Below are 18,126 nucleotides of genomic sequence, written 5' to 3' on the forward strand. Positions count from 1 at the left end.
ATTTTCAAATCACCAGTGTTTTGTGCTACTCGTGTTTTTTTCATGATACCGAATGATTTTTGTCATTGCTAATTTACCTCATAACTCTCCTGTAGATATTCTGGTCATGTATGGTACACTAGCAAGAGCTCAGTAAGTGCTGTTTAAAGTGTTTTGTTCAAAAGAATTAGTGTCTGGGAACTCAAATGATTGCTTAAACAGTCTAGAAATACATTGATAAGAGAAACAGCTTGAATTAGTCTCCAGTGATAAAGCCCTATGTCCTGGTTGTTTCTGTCAACTTGACAAGCCAGGATCATTTGGGAAGAACTTCAATTAAAAAAAAAAAAAATGCCTCCATCAGATTGGCATGTAGGCAGTCTGTGTGTAGGGGATATTTTCTTGATTAAATTGATGGGGAGAGGCTCAGCTCACTGTGGGTGGTGCCACTCCTGAGCAGGTGGTCCAGAGTTGTAAGAAAGCCGGCAGAGCAAGTCAGTAAGCAGCATTCTGTGTGCCTTCTGCTTCAGTTCCTGCCTCCAGTGCCTGCCCCGACTTCCCTCCGTGACCGGCTGTTATCTGGGAATTCGAAGGGGAAGTAAACCCTTTCTTTTCCTGTTAGTCCCAGTGTTTTATCACAAGAGAAACCCTAAGATCCTGAATCTCCCCACACAAACACACACATTTGGACGTGATCTTGCATTCATGAGAAACCCTAAGATCCTGAATTCCCCCCATACACACACACACACACACACACACACACACACACACACACACATTTTGACTTGATCTTGTATTCACGAGAAAGCTAGGTTGCTTGTTTGCTCTTTCTTAGGACAGGGAGTGTAGCCCAGAATAGCCTCCAATTCACTGTGTAGCTATGAACTTATGACCCCCTTGCGTGCTCACTTCTTGAGTGCCACCCTGCTTGATCTCACACAGTGCTTAGAATCAAGTCCACGGCTTTATGTATCTTAGACAAAAACTACCAACTGAGCTATATTCCCAGCCCTAAGAAAATGTTCTTCAAGCCCTTAAAGCTCAATATTATTATTATTATTATTATTTTATTATTTTGGTAGTACTAGAGATTGGAGTCAGGGAGACATCCTATATTTGAAAATCCTGGGGCTAGAAAGATGGTTCAGTGGTTAAGAGTATCTACTACTCTTGCAGAGGACCCAAGTTGGGTTCCCAGCACCCATGTTCCACAGTTTACAACTCCCTGTAACTCCACCTCCAGGGGATCCAATGCCCTCTTCTGGCCTCCATGGGCAACTGCATTCACATACATAGACACACATGATTTAAAAATTTAAAAATGGCCGGGCGGTGGTGGTGCACGCCTTTAATTCCAGCACTCAGGAGGCAGAGCCAGGCAGATCTCTGTGAGTTCAAGGCCAGCCTGGACTACCAAATGAGTTCCAGGAAAGGCGCAAAGCTACACAGAGAAAGAAACCCTGTCTTGAAAAACAAACAAACAAAAAAAAAAAATTAAAAATGCCAGGCAGTGGTGGCTCATGCCTTTAATTACAGCACTTGGGAGGCAGAGGCAGGCAGATCTCAAGTTTGAAGCCAGCCTGGTCTACAGAGTGAGATCCAGGATGGCCAGAGCTATTACACAGAGAAACCCTGTCTCAAAAAAAAAAAAAAAAAAAAAAAAACCCAGCCGGGCGGTGGTGGCGCACGCCTTTAATCCCAGCACTCAGGAGGCAGAGCCAGGCGGATCTCTGTGGGTTTGAGGCCAGCCTGGGCTACCAAGTGAGTTCCAGGAAAGGCGCAAAGCTACACAGAGAAACCCTGTCTCGAAAAACCAAAAAAAAAAAAAAAAAAAAAAAAAACAATAATTAAATAATACATATTTTGCAAAGAAAATCCCAATATAATAAAAAAAAAACATAGCACATAATTTTCCAATAAAGTCGAATTTTAAGTCATCATTTCAGGTGTGTGATGTGCAGCAGTGTGCTTGAGGAGTAACAAGTCCAAAGACAGGCCAGAATCCTCAGGTATGAGGCATCTGGGCTTTGGGCTTTGCTTCTGTTGCCCAGCAACCTTGAATATAATTTCAATGAAGCCTAGGTCTGGTGGTTATATGCCTGTAGTCACAGCCACTGGGGAGACCAAGGCATAAAGGTCATCTTATTTATTGATTTTTATTACTATTTTTATTTATTTACTTTTTTTTCCAAGACAAGTTTTCTCTGTGTAGCAGTCCTGGCTGTCCTGAAACTCACAGAGATCCACCTGCCTCAGCCTCCTGAGTGCTGGGACTAAAAGCGTGCGCCACCACTGCCTGACTGATTTTTATTTTATTTTTTTTTAAAAAAAACCTTTATTTTTATGTGTGTGGGTGTTCTGCCTGTTGTCTGTACACAATGTGCATGCACTGCCTGTAGAGGCCAGAAGAGAGCATCAGATCCCCTAGGACCTGAAGTACAGTTGTGCGCTGCCTGCCATATGAACTCTGACTGGGAACACAACATGGGTCCTCTGGAAGAGGACCAATGCTCTTAACCACTGAGCCACCTCTCCAGCCCCCAAAGGTCACTTTAGCCCATTAGTTTAAGACAAGTCTGGATAATATAGCAAGATTCTTTGTTTTAAAATATATAAATATATTTTCTTTTTTTTTTTTTTTAAAGATTTATTTATTTATTTATTATGTGTACAATGTTCTGTCTGCATATACACTTGCAGGTCAGAAGAGGGCACCAAATCTCATTACAGATGGTTGTGAGCCACCATGTGGTTGCTGGGAATTGAACTCATGACCTCTGGAAGAAGAGCCAGTGCTCTTAACCTCTGAACCATCTCTCCAGCCCTAAAACATATTTTCTAATGCAGCTACCCTTCAAACAAGTCTAGTGCTAAGAATCTATTTGAGAAAGCTGGTGTGGTGTCTCATAACTGTCATTCCCACACTGGGGAGGCTAAAGCAGGAATGCTAATTTTAGTTCAAGGCCAGCCTGGACTGCAAAGTGATTTCCTGGCCAGCCTTAGTTACAGAGATACTGCTCCCCCTCAAAAACAAAAACAAAAACAAAACAAAACAAACAAACAAAAAAAAAACCACCGGGGCTGGAGAGATGGCTCAGCGGTCAAGAGCACTGGTTGTTCTTCCAGAGGTCCTGAGTTCGATTCCCAGCAACCACATGGTGGCCCACAACCATCCCTAATGAGATCTGGTGCCCTCTTCTGGCCTGCAAGCATGCATGTAGACAGAACACTGTACACATAATAAATAAATCTTAAAAAAAAAAACACCATAAAATGTTTATCTTGTAACAATAAAAGGTGACAATCATTATTTACTTTGTGCCATGTCCTGATCCCTATGTAATTAATTAATTAGTGAATTAATTAATTAATATTCTTTTGGTCATCTAGTGTTTGTTTCTTGACACAGGGTCTTACTACATTACAAAGCTGGCTCACAACCTGTATGTAGAACAATTTGGCCTGGAACCTCTGTCTAGGTGATGTGAAATTCTTTCACCTCTGTGGGTGGTATTACTGTAGGTACGGTTATGTAGAGGACAGTGAAGAACCTCTGTCTAGGTGATGTGAAATTCTTTCACCTCTGTGGGTGGTATTACTGTAGGTACGGTTATGTAGAGGACAGTGAAGAACCTCTGTCTAGGTGATGTGAAATTCTTTCACCTCTGTGGGTGGTATTACTGTAGGTACGGTTATGTAGAGGACAGTGAAGAACCTCTGTCTAGGTGATATGAAATTCTTTCACCTCTGTGGGTGGTATTACTGTAGGTACGGTTATGTAGAAGACAGTGAAGAACCTCTGATACAGGGAGAGCAGCAGGTGACACATGATCACGAAGGGGAATCAGGAGGCACATAAATATGAAGGGCTGGGTTTCGAATTCAGGCTGAATCCAGGGCTGGAGAGATGGCTCAGAGGTTAAGAGGTCCTGAGTTCATTTCCCAGCAACCACATGGTGGCTCACAACCATCTATAAAGAGATCTGGTGCCCTTTCTGGCCTGCAGGTGTATAGGTAGACAGAACACTGTATACATAATAAATAAAGTAATCTTTTAAAAAAAAAATCAGGCTGAATCCAGGGCTGGCCCAAGTGAAGCTTCCTGTCTATGGAAATAGAAGTTCCAGTGTGTGTGGATCTGTGTACACACTGAGATCTGTGAATGGTAGTTCCAGGCAAGAATAGCCATTCACAGAAGCTGGAAAGATGGCTCAGCAGTTAAGAGCATGTATTGCTTTTCCAGATGACCTGAGTTCAATTTCCAGCACTCATGTAAAATAAATAAATGCATAAACAGGCAAATCCAGCTACTCTGGAGGCAGAGGCAGGAACATCAAAAGGTCAAGGGCTGGGATGTGGCTTGGCTGGTAGAGCGCTTGCCTAGCATGGGTAAAGCTGAGTTCAAATCCTAACACCATATAAGTAGGCATGATGATACATGCCTATAATCCCCACACTCGGGAGATGGGCAGGAAGAGCAGGACTTCAAGGTCATCTTCGAATATAACAAGTTTGATAGGAGCCTGGACTCTACGAGACCCTGTATCCAAAAAAAAAAAAAAAAGAAAGACTAACAAGAGGGAGGAAGGAAGGAAGGAAAATCATGGGGATATAACTCAGTGATGGAGCACTTGCCCAGCATGTACTAGGTCCTAGATTCAATTCTCAGTACTAAAATAAATAATCAATGAACGAACAGACACAACAATGAGATATCACTGCACAATTATTATTTGGTCAAAACCCCAAACTGGAAAGACTGGGAAGGATGTGGAACAGCCGGAACTCCCATTCTTCACTGGTGAAAATGCAAACCAATTTAGTCACTTTTCAAGAAACAAAATGAAGTGTCACTGTGTGAAACACAGTCACTTGCCTCTGTAATTATGCAAATGAGTTTTAAATTTATGTACACACAAAAACATGCACATGGATGTTTATAACAGCTTTATTCATAACTGCCAAAACTAGGAAGTAATCAAGATGTTCTTTTTTGAAAATGTATGCATTGGGTGTGGGCGTGGGTGTGTGGGTGTGGGTGATGGTGTGGATGGGTGTGGTGTGAATGTGTATGTATGTGTGTGTGTAGTATATACATATGCATATGTGAGCAGAGAGGCAGACAGGTATGGAGGCCAGAAGAGGATGCTGGTGTCCTGATCTATCACTCTCCACCTTATTCCTTTTGAGACAGGGTCTCTTACTGACTCTGGAGCTGTCTAGACCAGCAGGTGCCAGTGATCCTCTCGTCTCTGCTCTCCCATAGCACTCACTGGGTTTGCAGGCACATGTGGTCACTTCTGGCTTTTTATAGGTGCTGGGATAAAAACTCAGCTCTCAACGGAGCAGTGGCAGCGCACACCTTTGATCCCAGCACTCGGGAGGCAGAGCAGGCAGATCTCTGTGAGTTCAAGGCTAGCCTGGTCTACAAAGCAAGTTCCACGACAGCTGAGACTACACAGAGAAACCCTGACTCGAAAAATGAAAACAAAAACAAAAAAGAAACCAAAGCAATAACAACAAAAAAAAAAACCTCAGGTCAGCCCTCATGTTTGCTTAGCAAAAGCTCTTACCTGCTAAGCCATCTCTTTAGCCCCCCAAAATGTTATTCCATAAGAGAATGGACAAACTGTGGTACATCTATACAGTAGAATATTGAGTGCTAAAGGGAAATGTGCTGTATTAAGCACAAAAAAACATGGTGGTGGACTGGACATGGTGGCACTCAGCTTTAACCTCCGCACTTGGAAGGCAGAGGCTGGCAGATCTATTTAAGTTCCAGGCCAGCCTGGTCTACATAGTAACAGCCCAGCCAGGGCCACACAATGAGACTGTTCTAAAAAAAATCTGATAAAGGCAGAGAGAGAAAACTTAATGGATATTCAGTGGAAAGAAGCCAGTCTAAAAAAGTTGTGTGCTATATGATTATACTGCAAGAGTAAAGCTATTAACAAGGAAAAATAAAACTAGTGTTAGGTTGGGGAGGACAGGGGAGACTTTGGAGAGAAGAGAGACAGGAGCGGAGGGCTGGGAGGGCGTCCTTCAGACAGCCTAGTCCTGCCTGCTGTCTGGACAGCCCGCCTGCATGCTGTGAATCTCTGGTCCCAGCTTCCCCGAGAAAGCCTCAATCTTCTTAACTGATTGACAACCATGAGCTTACTCCAGGACCTTAGAGCATCTCAAAAAGGAGACAGATCTGAGGTAACTGAGAAAACTACTGCTGGCCAGAATGCCCACCCCTTTATGGCTAAGTGTCCTGGAAGCTGCAGATAGGTTGTTGCCACTCTATCAGAAACTAAGGCACTGACCAGGGCACTCTCCCATAACCACAGACATGTACTATCAAAGGTCTGCATTCTCCTCTAGTGAGTTTTTCTAGAGGATCAAGGGAAGAAATACTATATAAGACAGATCCCAACCTGTTTTGGGAGGGAAAAGGTTCATCTTACACCAGCCATGGATAAGATACCCACCTTATAAATATTCATAAAAACTCCTTTAAAATCCCAAACATGGAAGCCACTGTGCTGCTACTCTCCTGCCTTGGGACAATCCGTTTCCACCTCTCTTTGGGATGTATGTATTGATTTGTTGTTGTTGTTTTTTACGTTTCATAAACTCTTTATTGACAAATAATTCACATAGTATACAGTTTGCCTGTTTGCACAATTTGATAGACTTTAGTCCAGCATCCTCATAGGCCCATGACACCATCACCACTTTCTATTTTAGAACATCACTGTCTTCAATTTCATATACATATATAATGTATGGTGATTACATTCTACCTTATTTCTTTAAATGAACATAATATTTGCAATTGTAACCATTTTTAAGTTCACAATTCAGTGGCATAAATTACATTCAAGATATTAATTACACTCATGACATTCATTAATTACACTTATGATATTAATTACATTTGTGGTATTCATTGATTACATTTGCAGTATTTATTCAATAACTATATTTATGATATTCATTAATTACATTAATTGTATTGATTTATTACATTCATGATATCATGTCCTGATACTACTGTCCGTTTGTGGCACTTTTCCATCACACAAAACAGAAACTCTGTATTTAGGAAATCATTGTTCTATATTCCTTTCTTCTCCAGCTTGAGATAACATCTAATCTTTCTGTTTCTATGAATTTGTTTATATTTTATGTAAAACAATTCTGCAGTATTTGTCCTTTTTTTGAATGTAAAACCATTTTATGTACAACTGCAGGAGAAATGATGCACAGATAGCTTGAACATAAAAACAGGTTATAATTCAAAAGTCCAGAGTTATTTGAAACTGGAAAATATTTTCTCTGTAGAAAATAGTAAAAGTGGGCCAGGCAGTGGTGGTGCACGCCTTTGATTCCAGCACTCGGGAGGCAGAGCCAGGCGGATCTCTGTGAGTTCGAGGCCAGCCTGGGCTACAGAGCGAGATCCAGGACAGCCAGTGCAGCTGTCAGGAGCCAAGAATCAGGTTGGGGGATGACTCGGCTGGTGATATGCTTATCATCACAGTGTGAGAGCCTGAGCCGGCCCAGAAGCACGGCCTGTAGTCCCAGTACTGGAGAAACAGAAGCAGGAGGCTCACTGGCTAGCCAGTCTCACCAAATAGGTGAGCTCCAGCAATGAACAATCCTGTCTCAAAAAGAGCAACTGAGGCCTCCACAGGAACACACATACACACTCATTCAGACATGTACACACAAACACAAAGGAAATCAGATTGTGAGGCCCTTTTAACAAGATGAATGAATGGAGCATGGTGATTTCTTTCTTTTTTCTGTTTTCCTTCTTTCTTTCTTTCTTTCTTTCTTTCTTTCTTTCTTTCTTTCTTTCTTTCTTTCTTTCTTTCTTTCTTTCTTTCTTTCTCTCTCTCTCTCTCTCTCTCTCTCTCTCTCTCTTTCTTTCTTTCTTTCTTTTTTTTTTAAAGACAGCGTGTCCTATAGGCCAGGCTGGTCTTGAACTAACTATGTAGTCAAAGACAACCTAGATCTCTGATCCTCCTGCCTCTGCTTCCCAAGTTCCAGGCTACAGGTATGCACTACTACACCTGGCTAAGCACAGGGAATTTTTAGGACATGGAAATTATCCCATATGATACTGTAATAACAGAAAAATGACGCTGACATTATACATTTTCTTTTTCTTTCTTTTTATTTCCCTTGGTTTTTCAAGATAGGGTTTCTCTGTGTTGCTTTGCGCCTTTCTTGGAACTCACTCTGTAGCCCAGGCTGGCCTTGAGCTCACAGGGATCCACCTGCCTCTGCCTCCCGAGTGCTGGGATTAAAGGCGCGCCACCACTGCCTGGTCATGACATTATAAATTTTCAAGACCTGTAGGATATTCAAAACAAGCCAGGTAGTAGTGGCACACATCTTTAATCCCAGCACTTGGGAGGTAGAGGCAGGCAGATCCCTTGAGTTTGAGGCCAGCCTGGTCTACACAGTGAGTTCCAGAAGAGCCAGAGCTACACAGAGAAACCTTGTCTCAAAAACAAAACAAAACAAAACAAAAATAAGTTATAGCCCAGAATCATGACAACCAGAAAATAGCCCATGGCCACAAGTTGTCTTGCCAATCTATGCTCAGGCTGGATGAACTCCGGCTCCAGCCACCTGAAGCCCAGTTCTGGTCCTGTGCACATCACTGGCCAGCATCAGGTTGTTATTCTAAGCATGATCTTTCTAAAGAAAAGGAGAATGAGGAAGAGAAGAGTGAAGAGTAGGAAGCTGAGTCCCATCTGCTTAGCTCTCCTGGATAGCTGCCTGCCATATAGACACATGTCCTGTAAGTTCCTGGAAAACGTTCAAGACCTGCAAATATTTTTCTTTCTGAAGATGAGAGTTTGGGTAGAGGACTTGGACTGCTGATGGATGGGGGCATGGTGGGGCTTTCTTTTTGGGTGCTGCTGGTGTGGCCTTACATCCGACCTGAGGCTTCCCTTTTCTACAGTGGGGGAAGAACTCAGTCCTTCTCTTCTGACCTCCTCTCTCCACCTGCCTGGATTAAAAGTTTTGTGAATCCCTGGGTTCAGTCCTCAGCACTGGGGGTGGGGTGGGGGGGGGAGCATCCGAAGCTGAGAATAACACACTTTTAACCCTTTTTACATTTTTAGATAAAATTTTAAATAAAATGCTGTGTGAATTTTTTGCAAATCAATCAAACAAAACTCAAAAAAAAAAAAAACCCATAAAACTGCTACTGGTTAAGTATCAAGATGGGTTCAACACATTGGCACAGGAGATCACTTCCTAAATATAACACCAGCAGCACAGACACTGAACACAACAATTAATAAATGGGACCTCTTGAAACTGAGAAGCTTTTGTAGGGCAAAAGACACGGTTAATAAGACAAAAAGACAGCCTACAGACTGGGAAAAGACCTTCACAAACCCCACATCTGATAGGGGATTGATCTCCACAGTATATAAAGAACTCAAGAAACTAGACATCAAACTACTGAACAGTCCAATTAAAAAAAAAATGGGCTGAAGAGCTAAACAGAGAATTCTCAAAAGAAGAATCACAAATGACTAAAAGACATTTAAAGAAATGCTCAACATCCTTAATCATCAGAGAAATGCAAATCAAAACGACTCTGAGATACCACCTTACACCTGTCAGAATGGCTATGATCAAAAACACTAATGACAGTCAATGTTGGAGAGGATGTGGAGCAAAGGGAACACTCCTCCATTGTTGGTGGGAATATAAACTTGTACAACCACTGTGGAAATCAGTATGGCGGTTTCTCAGAAAATTAGGAATCGATCTACCTCAAGACCCAGCTATACCACTCTTGGGCATATACCCAAGGAATGCTCAATCATACCACAAAGATACATGCTCAACTATGTTCATAGGAGCACTATTTGTAATAGCCAGAACCTGGAAACAACCTAGATGCCTGTCAACTGAAGAATGGATTAAGAAAATGTGTTACATATACACAATGGAGTACTACTCAGCAGAGAAAAACAATGACAGCATGAAATTTGCAGGCAAATGGATGGAACTAGAAAATATCATCCTGAGTGAGGTAACCCAAACCCAGAAGGACAAACATGGTATGTACTCATTCATAAGTGGATACTAGATATAAAGCAAAGAATAATCAGACTGCAACCCACAGAACGGGGGGGGGGCTGCGACATAGTAGGGGGGGACCCTAGGATGACTGTGGCTTATAATAAGTTTGGGTTTTACTCAATTGCTGGGCAAGCCTCAATGAAACTATTTCACTATTAGGATAAGAATTTATACTGTATCAAGCTGATAAGAGGAAAATAAATAAATAAAAAAAAATGGGTTCAATTAGATGCCTGTAGGCTCAGCTACTTAGGAGGCAGAGACAGGAGCATTTTTTGAGTCTAGGAATAGAGGCCAGCCTGAGAAAAATAGTGGGACACAAAAATGTGACAGTTATCATAAACATGAAATGTCAGTATTGTCTCAACAATTGTAATAAATGTACAGCATTAATAGTAGGAAGATTTTAATAATGAAATTATGGTGGTGAAGTGAGGGCCAGAGATACATAGGAATGTTGTATTTTATGTTGTTTTTCTATAAGCCTAAGGAGGCTTAAAATAAATAATATTTATTTTAATAACTACCAAGTGAGTTCCAGGAAAGGCACAAAGCTACACAGAGAAACCCTGTCTCAAAAAACCGGAAAAAAAAAAAAGAAAGAATTGGAACAACAGCCAGGTGAAGTGACATATGCCATCCCTGTGACAGGATAGGTGACAAAGTGAGTCTGAGTTCCATAGCAAAAGGCTGTCTAACCAACCAACTAACCAACCAACAACCAACCACCCACCCACCCATCCAAACACCCACCCAACCAACCAACCAACCACCCACCCATCCACCCAACCACCCACCCATCTGACCACCCACCCTCCCACCCACCCACCCACCCACCCTCCCACCCACCCACCCACCCACCCACCCACCCAACCACCCAACCGACCAAACACCCAACCAACTGACCACCCACCCACCCAACCAACCAACCACTTAACCAACCACCCACCCAACCAACCAACAAACCACCTAAAACAAATCCTCTAGGAGCTGTGCATGATTTCCTGTGCTTTTAAGGAAGCCAAAGAAAAGAGTGTTAGAGTCTTGATGATAGGGTTAAAGATGGGACCCAGACACTGGAATATTTTTAAAAACTGTATTTCTCATTACTCTCTGTCTCTCTGTCTCTGTCTCTGTGTGTGTGTGTGTGTGTGTGTATGTGTGTGTGTGTGTACCCATGCCTTGGTACACTGGTGGGAATCAGAAGACAACATTGCAGGGTCTGGATTCTCCATCTCCCCCTCTCCTTTCATGTGGGTTCTGGGGATGGGTCCCTGAAGACAAGTTGAGGCTCTGATTTTCTCCACTTCACCATGTCTAGGGTCTCTAGCCCAGCATGTAGCTAGTCCACAGCAACAGGAAGAGCATGCTAGTATAACCCTGCCAGCAGCTGCCTAGCCCTTCTTGCTAATTCAAAACATCCCCCTAATCTAGTGGTTCTCAACCTTCCTAATGCTGGGAACCTTTAATAGAGTTCCTCATGTGGTGAGCCCAGCCATAAAATTTTTTTCATTGCTATTTCATAACTGTAATTTTGCTACTATAATGTAAATATCCAATATGCAACCCTCAGAGGGGTCATGACCCCCGGGTTGAGAACCACTGTCCTAATTTCAGACCAGGTGAATGGTGATGGAAAGGGAGTTTCCCAGGGAAAGGGCCAGCTCCCTGGGGAGCAGTCAAGTCTTCCAGCTCTTTTTTTTTTTTTTGGTTTTTCGAGACAGGGTTTCTCTATGTAGCTTTGCGCCTTTCCTGGATCTCACTCTGTAGCCAAGGCTGGCCTCGAATTCACAAAGATCCGCCTGCCTCTGCCTCCCTAGTGCTGGGATTAAAGGCGTGCGCCGCCGCCGCCACCGCCGCCGCCGCCGCCGCCACCACCACCACCCGGCTCCAGCTCTTTCTTTTTATGAAATTCCTAGTTTTGATTCAATCATTTTAGCAAGTCAGGTGGAGGCTCCAAAGCTGGAGCTAGATAAATGCTTGCTGCATCTTGACAGAGGAAGGAAGAACGGGGAGAAAGGCTGGCTTTTTTGTTTTGCCTATACTCAGTTTTGGGGGTTTGTTTGTTGGCTTTTACTCAGTTATAGGATTAGAATTACTAAACTAGGTGTGACACGCCCCTCTGATCCCAGCTACTTTGGAGGCCGATGCACAAGGGCTGCAAGTTCAAGTTGCCCAGGCCGACTTAACTTAGGGGCCCTGTCTTAAAATAAGAAGGGCTGGGGTGCAGCTCAGTGGCAAAGCCCTCGCCTGCTAGCATGTTCAATCTTAGTACCGGAGAAGTAAAAAAAAAATGGCCCGGTTAAATCCCCCAGGCACTTGTTACAGACACTGGAGACTAAGAACCCCTGAGCTCTGTGGCTGCTTCTCTTTGTTGACATTCAAACAGCAAACTTACAAATCTGGAAAGCTTTCGTTTTGGATTTTTCTTTGTGTGTTTTCGACAAGGTCTTGCTCTCTAGCCCAGACTGGCCTGAAACTCAATACTGTAGGCCGAGATGATCCTGAACTCATGGCAAGCATCTTTCCTCTTGAGGATGGGACCACAGCCTTGAACCGGCACACCTGCCACCGAAAAACTTTCATCTTTATTAATTGTATTAATTTGCTTTGTAGCTAGATTGCTAGTGATGTCTCTCCCATAAGAGCCCAATCCTCCACCTAAGGAAAACTATAAGGACACTTGTCTTCCAGTTCATCTAGTCATCTTTAAAATGAATTCAGACCTAGGACGGGTCAGTCTTCTCCCTACCTAATCCCTTCATCCCCAATGCATCCAAGATACAAAGAGAGTAGCTGTCTCTTGCTTTCACAGAAGACAGAGTGTTGCTTAGGGCAACCACCAGACCACTTGAGACTTACTGCTGCAGGTTCCCCGAGAGACCCTGGCAACCACCTGCGCAGGGATCTCTGTGGGAATAGGTCACGGAGAAATTGGGCCTTTTGCCTCTCCAGCCACCACCTGTTTCTGACTTTCCTTTAAAAAAGTCTTTAAATGACATTTATTTACGTGCTTTTATGTGTGAGTGTGTGTATGTGTGTGTGTATGAACGTACATGTATGAGGAGGTCAGAGGACAACTTTTAGGAGTCAGTTCCCTCCTGCCACTATATGAGCAGAAGGGATTGAACTCAGGTCCTCAGGCTTGGCAGCAAGCACCTTTTCCTGATAAGCTGTCTCAGTGACCTTTTTCTGACTTCTCTTGAGTGGCATAAGGGTGAACAACCCATTAACCAGGGAGTGAGTTGAGTAATCTGTTTCCATTGAACCCCTAGAACAAGGCAAAGCACAAAGAAAGCTTAGTCATTCATTCGTTTATTCACTTCCATTTATTTATTTTAAACAGAAGTAGGAACTCTTCTGCAAGTAGTGACTGTCAGAACTCCCTGCCAAGGGAACTCAATGCCCTGCTCACAAGTTGGCACTGTAGTATCAACGTTACTTAAGGAATTAACAGTTGGTGTTTACTAGTCTAAGACCCACGATGTGCCAGGCGGTGGTGGCAAATGTCTTTAATTCCAGCACTTGGAAGGCAGAGGCAGGTGGATCTCTGAGTTTGAGGCCAGCCTGGGCTACAGAGTGAGTTCCAGGGCTACACAGAGAAACCCTGTCTCTAAAACAACAAAAACCTATGATATAAGAAGCACCCTCCACCAGGCAGTGGTGGTGCATGCTTTTAATCCCAGCACTTGGGAAGCAAAGGCAAGTAGATCTCTGTGAGTTTGAGGCTAGCCTGGTCTACAAATTGAGTTCCAGGACAGCTAAGGCTGTTAGACAGAAAAACCCTGTCTTGAAAGTCAAAGAAGGAAGAAAAAGAAAGAAAAAAGAAAAAGAAAGCACCCTCCAACTTTAGACAGGCATGGTGACTGTATGAATCAGGGTTCTCCAGGGAAAAGAACCAAGCTGGACATGGTGCTGCATGCCTGTAATCCTAGCATTTAGGATACAGAGACAGGTAGATCAGGAGTTCCATCCTCTATTACATATTGAATTTGAGGCTAGGCTGTAATGGGGAAATTAAAAGGAGTCTATCAATAATCAAAAGAATTTATTCAGGGTTAACTCACAACAAGCATAAAGGAGTTAGTTGGTCATGGAATTCAGGAGGGGTGAGGTGTGGTCCAACACAGTTCTCTGGAGAACTCTGCAGCACCAGCATCAAAGACCACAAGGTAGCTAAGAGAGAGTGAGCATGTACTCATCCCAGGTCTTAAGGGGTCCCCATCTCCACCACACACCCCGGCAGGGGGCAGGTACCTAGCAGTTACCTGCTGTCTGCCAGGGGCGGTGCTTCAGGATACAGACAACCCACCCTATAAGGCTGGGTTCCGTGAAGCCCTGTTTCAAGGGGGATGAAGCTTGGAGAGATGTGGCTTAATGAATAAGAGGAAGCACGAGGACCTGAGCGGGGATCTCAGCACTGAAAAAGCTGGGTGGGGCTACACAATGCCTATAACTCCAGGACTGTGTGAGGCTGGGACAGGAGGATCGCTGGGGCTTGCTGGCCACCAACCTAGTTCTAGGCTCAATGAGAGAACCCTGTTTCAAGGTAATAAGGTGGAGAATGAGAAGGACACCCAATGTCCTCTCTGGCCTCCGAGCATGTATATATTTACACACACATGCCCATACACTACATGCTAGCACTCACATATCTACACATACATGGTGGGGGGAGGCAGAACCAGGTGGGAAATATGCACACAGATGTATGAATGATTGGCTCATGAGCTTATGGAGGCCACGCACCACCTATTATCTGCAAACTAGATGCCTGGGGGAACAGGAGGTGTAGTTCCAGGTCACGCTTGGAAGTCTGGGAACCAGGAACGCCAGGGTCTGAGGGCAGGTGGAAAGGATAGCACTGCTCAAGCAGATGGGGCAAATACACCTTCTTCTGCCCTTCGGCTCTCTTAACTGATCACAAGAAGTCCACACACCATGACAAGGCAAATCTTTTTCGGTCAGTTGACTTAAATGGTAATCCATTCGGAAACACCTGGATCAGCAAGATAGCTGATCAGTGAGTAAAGGTGTCTGCTACCAGGCCTGATGACCTGATTTCGACCTCCAGGCTTTACTGGTGGAAGGAAATAAGCAGCTCTCATCTGGAAACACCCTTTTAGGCACACATTTTGAAACAATGTTTCATTGGCTGTCTGGGAATTCCCAGGGTGCTCAAGTTGACATAATAAGATAAGCCCTCAGAGCCCAGCAAGCTGGCTCAGCAGGTACAAACGCTTTCTGTGCAAACCTAATGACCTGAGTTCAGTGCACCGCCACCCAAGGAACAGCTGGGTGCAGTGGCATGCATCTGTAGTTCCAGCACTCCTACAGTGAAATGACATTGGGCGGTGGTGGCGCACGCCTTTAAATCCAACACTTGGGAGGCAGAGGCAGGAGGATCTCTGTGAGTTCGAGGCCAGCCTGGTCCACAGAGTGAGTTCCAGGACAGCCAGGACTACACAGAGAAACCCTGTCTCAAAAAAAAAAAAAAATTCCTATAGTGAAATGAGAGGTGGAGACCAGGGAAGCAGCTGGTAGCTGCCTGGAGTACACAGCAGCATGGTGGCCGAGATAAGAAAAACTCTGCCTTAAAACATAGTAGAAGGGAAGAGTTGATTTCTGAAGTCATCCTCTGACCTACACATGGGTACCAGGGCATGTGGGTGCCTCTCAATTAATTAACTAATTAATTAATCAATTTTTAGAAAGAGGCCAAGAAGAGGTTAATTTAAAGATTGAGTTACTACATTCTCTGTGATGTCAGCAATTCCACCCGACTAACCTTTTTTGTGATTTGAAATGACATTGTACAATAAGGACCTTTACTCTTTTCTCCCTCAATGGTTCTAGCATTTTCTTGGGCTGTGCAGCGAGTGTCCTTCCCCAAACATCCACGGGAGATAGTCAGAGGTGCCGCTGCGCTGAGACACTGTCCACACTGCTTCCTCCCACGCTATCTGGCAGGGTGGTTCCTGCTGGGGACTGTCACCACTCTGCTGAGAACAATGCACACTCGGTTATTGTGCTCTGGTCCCTGTTGGTTACTTGGCACCTCGGCAGGCTGGCACTACCACAACAATGCTCCTTTTCTTGGGAGCTCTGGGGCTCTCCCTCCGCTCCATCAAGAGCCTTCTGGGTATGGAAGTCTGTAGCAGGATAGAAAAGAAAATCTCCTTTACTCCTCTGAGCCATGAGTTCCAGGGGTCCTCCTGTCTTGCCTCCACAGCTCTGGGCTGGGAAGGCAGATTCTCCCACCAGCTTCTGCTTTTACATCGATGCTAGGGATCTGAATTCAGGTTCTCATGTACCTTACAGACTGAGCCGTCTTCCCAGACCAACCTTGAACTTCTAAAAGTCCCTGCCTCTACCTCTCAAGTGCTGGGACTACAGATGTGTGGCCACCACATGCTGCTTGGTTTTTTGTTTGTTTGTTTTGTTGTTGTTGTTGTTATTTTGTTTAACTTTTTTGAGAAAGAGTTTCTCTGTGTAGCCCAGGTTGTCCTGGAACTCACTCTGTAGACCACACTGGCCTTGAACTCAGAGATCTGCCTGCCTCTGTCTCCCAAGTGCTGGGATTAAAGGTGTGTGTGTTCCACCATGCCCAGTTTGTTTTGTCTTAAGATTCCCCTTTTCCTCTATTTTTGATGCACTGTGTATACCATGGTGCCCTGTCTTTTGTGGAAACCCCCTTAGCTTTATTCCACTGTTTTTCTAGTCGGTCTCCTCCAGGGCTAGCGAGGTAAGCCACACTAGCTCATTCTAGTTCTTTCCCCAATTCAAACTTCCAGCCCACTCAGGAAGAGGTCCGACAGGTGGCTCTGAACAGCTGCATGTGTAGCTGCAGCTGTGAGACACCAGCCTTAAGAGCAAAGACATTCCACTCTTCCCTCCATGTTAACCGGACACTAGGAAAACACAGCCTGGGAAAATAGTTCCTTGAGACTGCCTCCAACTCAGGAAGATGGTGGTGGTCCCTGAGGTCTATCAGTAAGGGATAGACAAGAAAGAGAAGACGTGGCCATGGCTAGTGAAGTAGCTGAGCTGCTTTTAACCATGAGGGGCTCTTCCCAGACCCCAGGGTGGGAGTGCTGGTTTCCCAGGTGAAAGGACTGTGTTAGCACAAGACACCTCAAGACCAAGCTCTCAGCACAAAGGAGATGTATTTGCCCCAGAGGGACAAAGGGCAGAGATAAGGGACAAAGACAGGAGACAGAGGATGAGGGAGAAGGGGAAGAGAACAAGGGAGGTGGGGGAGAGGGGTATTTGCCCTGGAGGGACAAAAGGACTGCCTCTGGATAGAGAGGAGACAGATGTGGCTCACAGGCAAATGCAGTTTGTAAAGGGGAAAAGGGAAACCTTGTGTTAAGATGGGTTGATTATGATTGGGCATGTTCATCAGAGTAGCCAAAAGAGAGATGTTGGCTGCTGGACTTCAGTTCTTTGATAGCTGGACCTCAGTAGTCAGCCTTAGGCGGAGAAGTGGACAGGTGAGGGAATGGACCTTGCTGGCTAGCTTTGGGAATGTAATCAAACAGTTTAGCAAAGTAGAGGGAATTTGGGAGAAGAGTAGAAGGCAAAAACCGGTTGGTGCCATGATTGCCCTGCTCAGGGCTGAGCCCTTCACCAGGAACAGCGGCCGTGTATGACCCATTGAGCCACTGCGGATGGAGCACTGGGTTGTACCTATGAGAGCTCTTGTTCAGGACAATTGCTGAATAAGAACGGAAAAAGAGGCGGGCAGTGGTGGCCCATGCCTTACATCCCAGCAATCGGGAGGTAGAGGCAGGGAGAATCTCTGTGAGCTCAAGGCCAGTCTGGTCTACAGAATGCATTCCAGGATGGCCAAGGCTACACAGAGAAACCCCAGCTTGAAAAACCAGAAGGAAAAAAAAATAATGGAAAAAGAGGAGAGAGATGGGAGGGGAGGGCAGAGGAGGAACAACTAACCCTGAGATGTTTAATACAGAATTCTATTATTTTATAAGACACACACACACACACACACACACACACACACACACACACACACACACACAC

Source organism: Peromyscus maniculatus, chromosome 7 (assembly GCF_049852395.1).
Source record: "Peromyscus maniculatus bairdii isolate BWxNUB_F1_BW_parent chromosome 7, HU_Pman_BW_mat_3.1, whole genome shotgun sequence".
Taxonomy (NCBI): domain Eukaryota; kingdom Metazoa; phylum Chordata; class Mammalia; order Rodentia; family Cricetidae; genus Peromyscus; species Peromyscus maniculatus.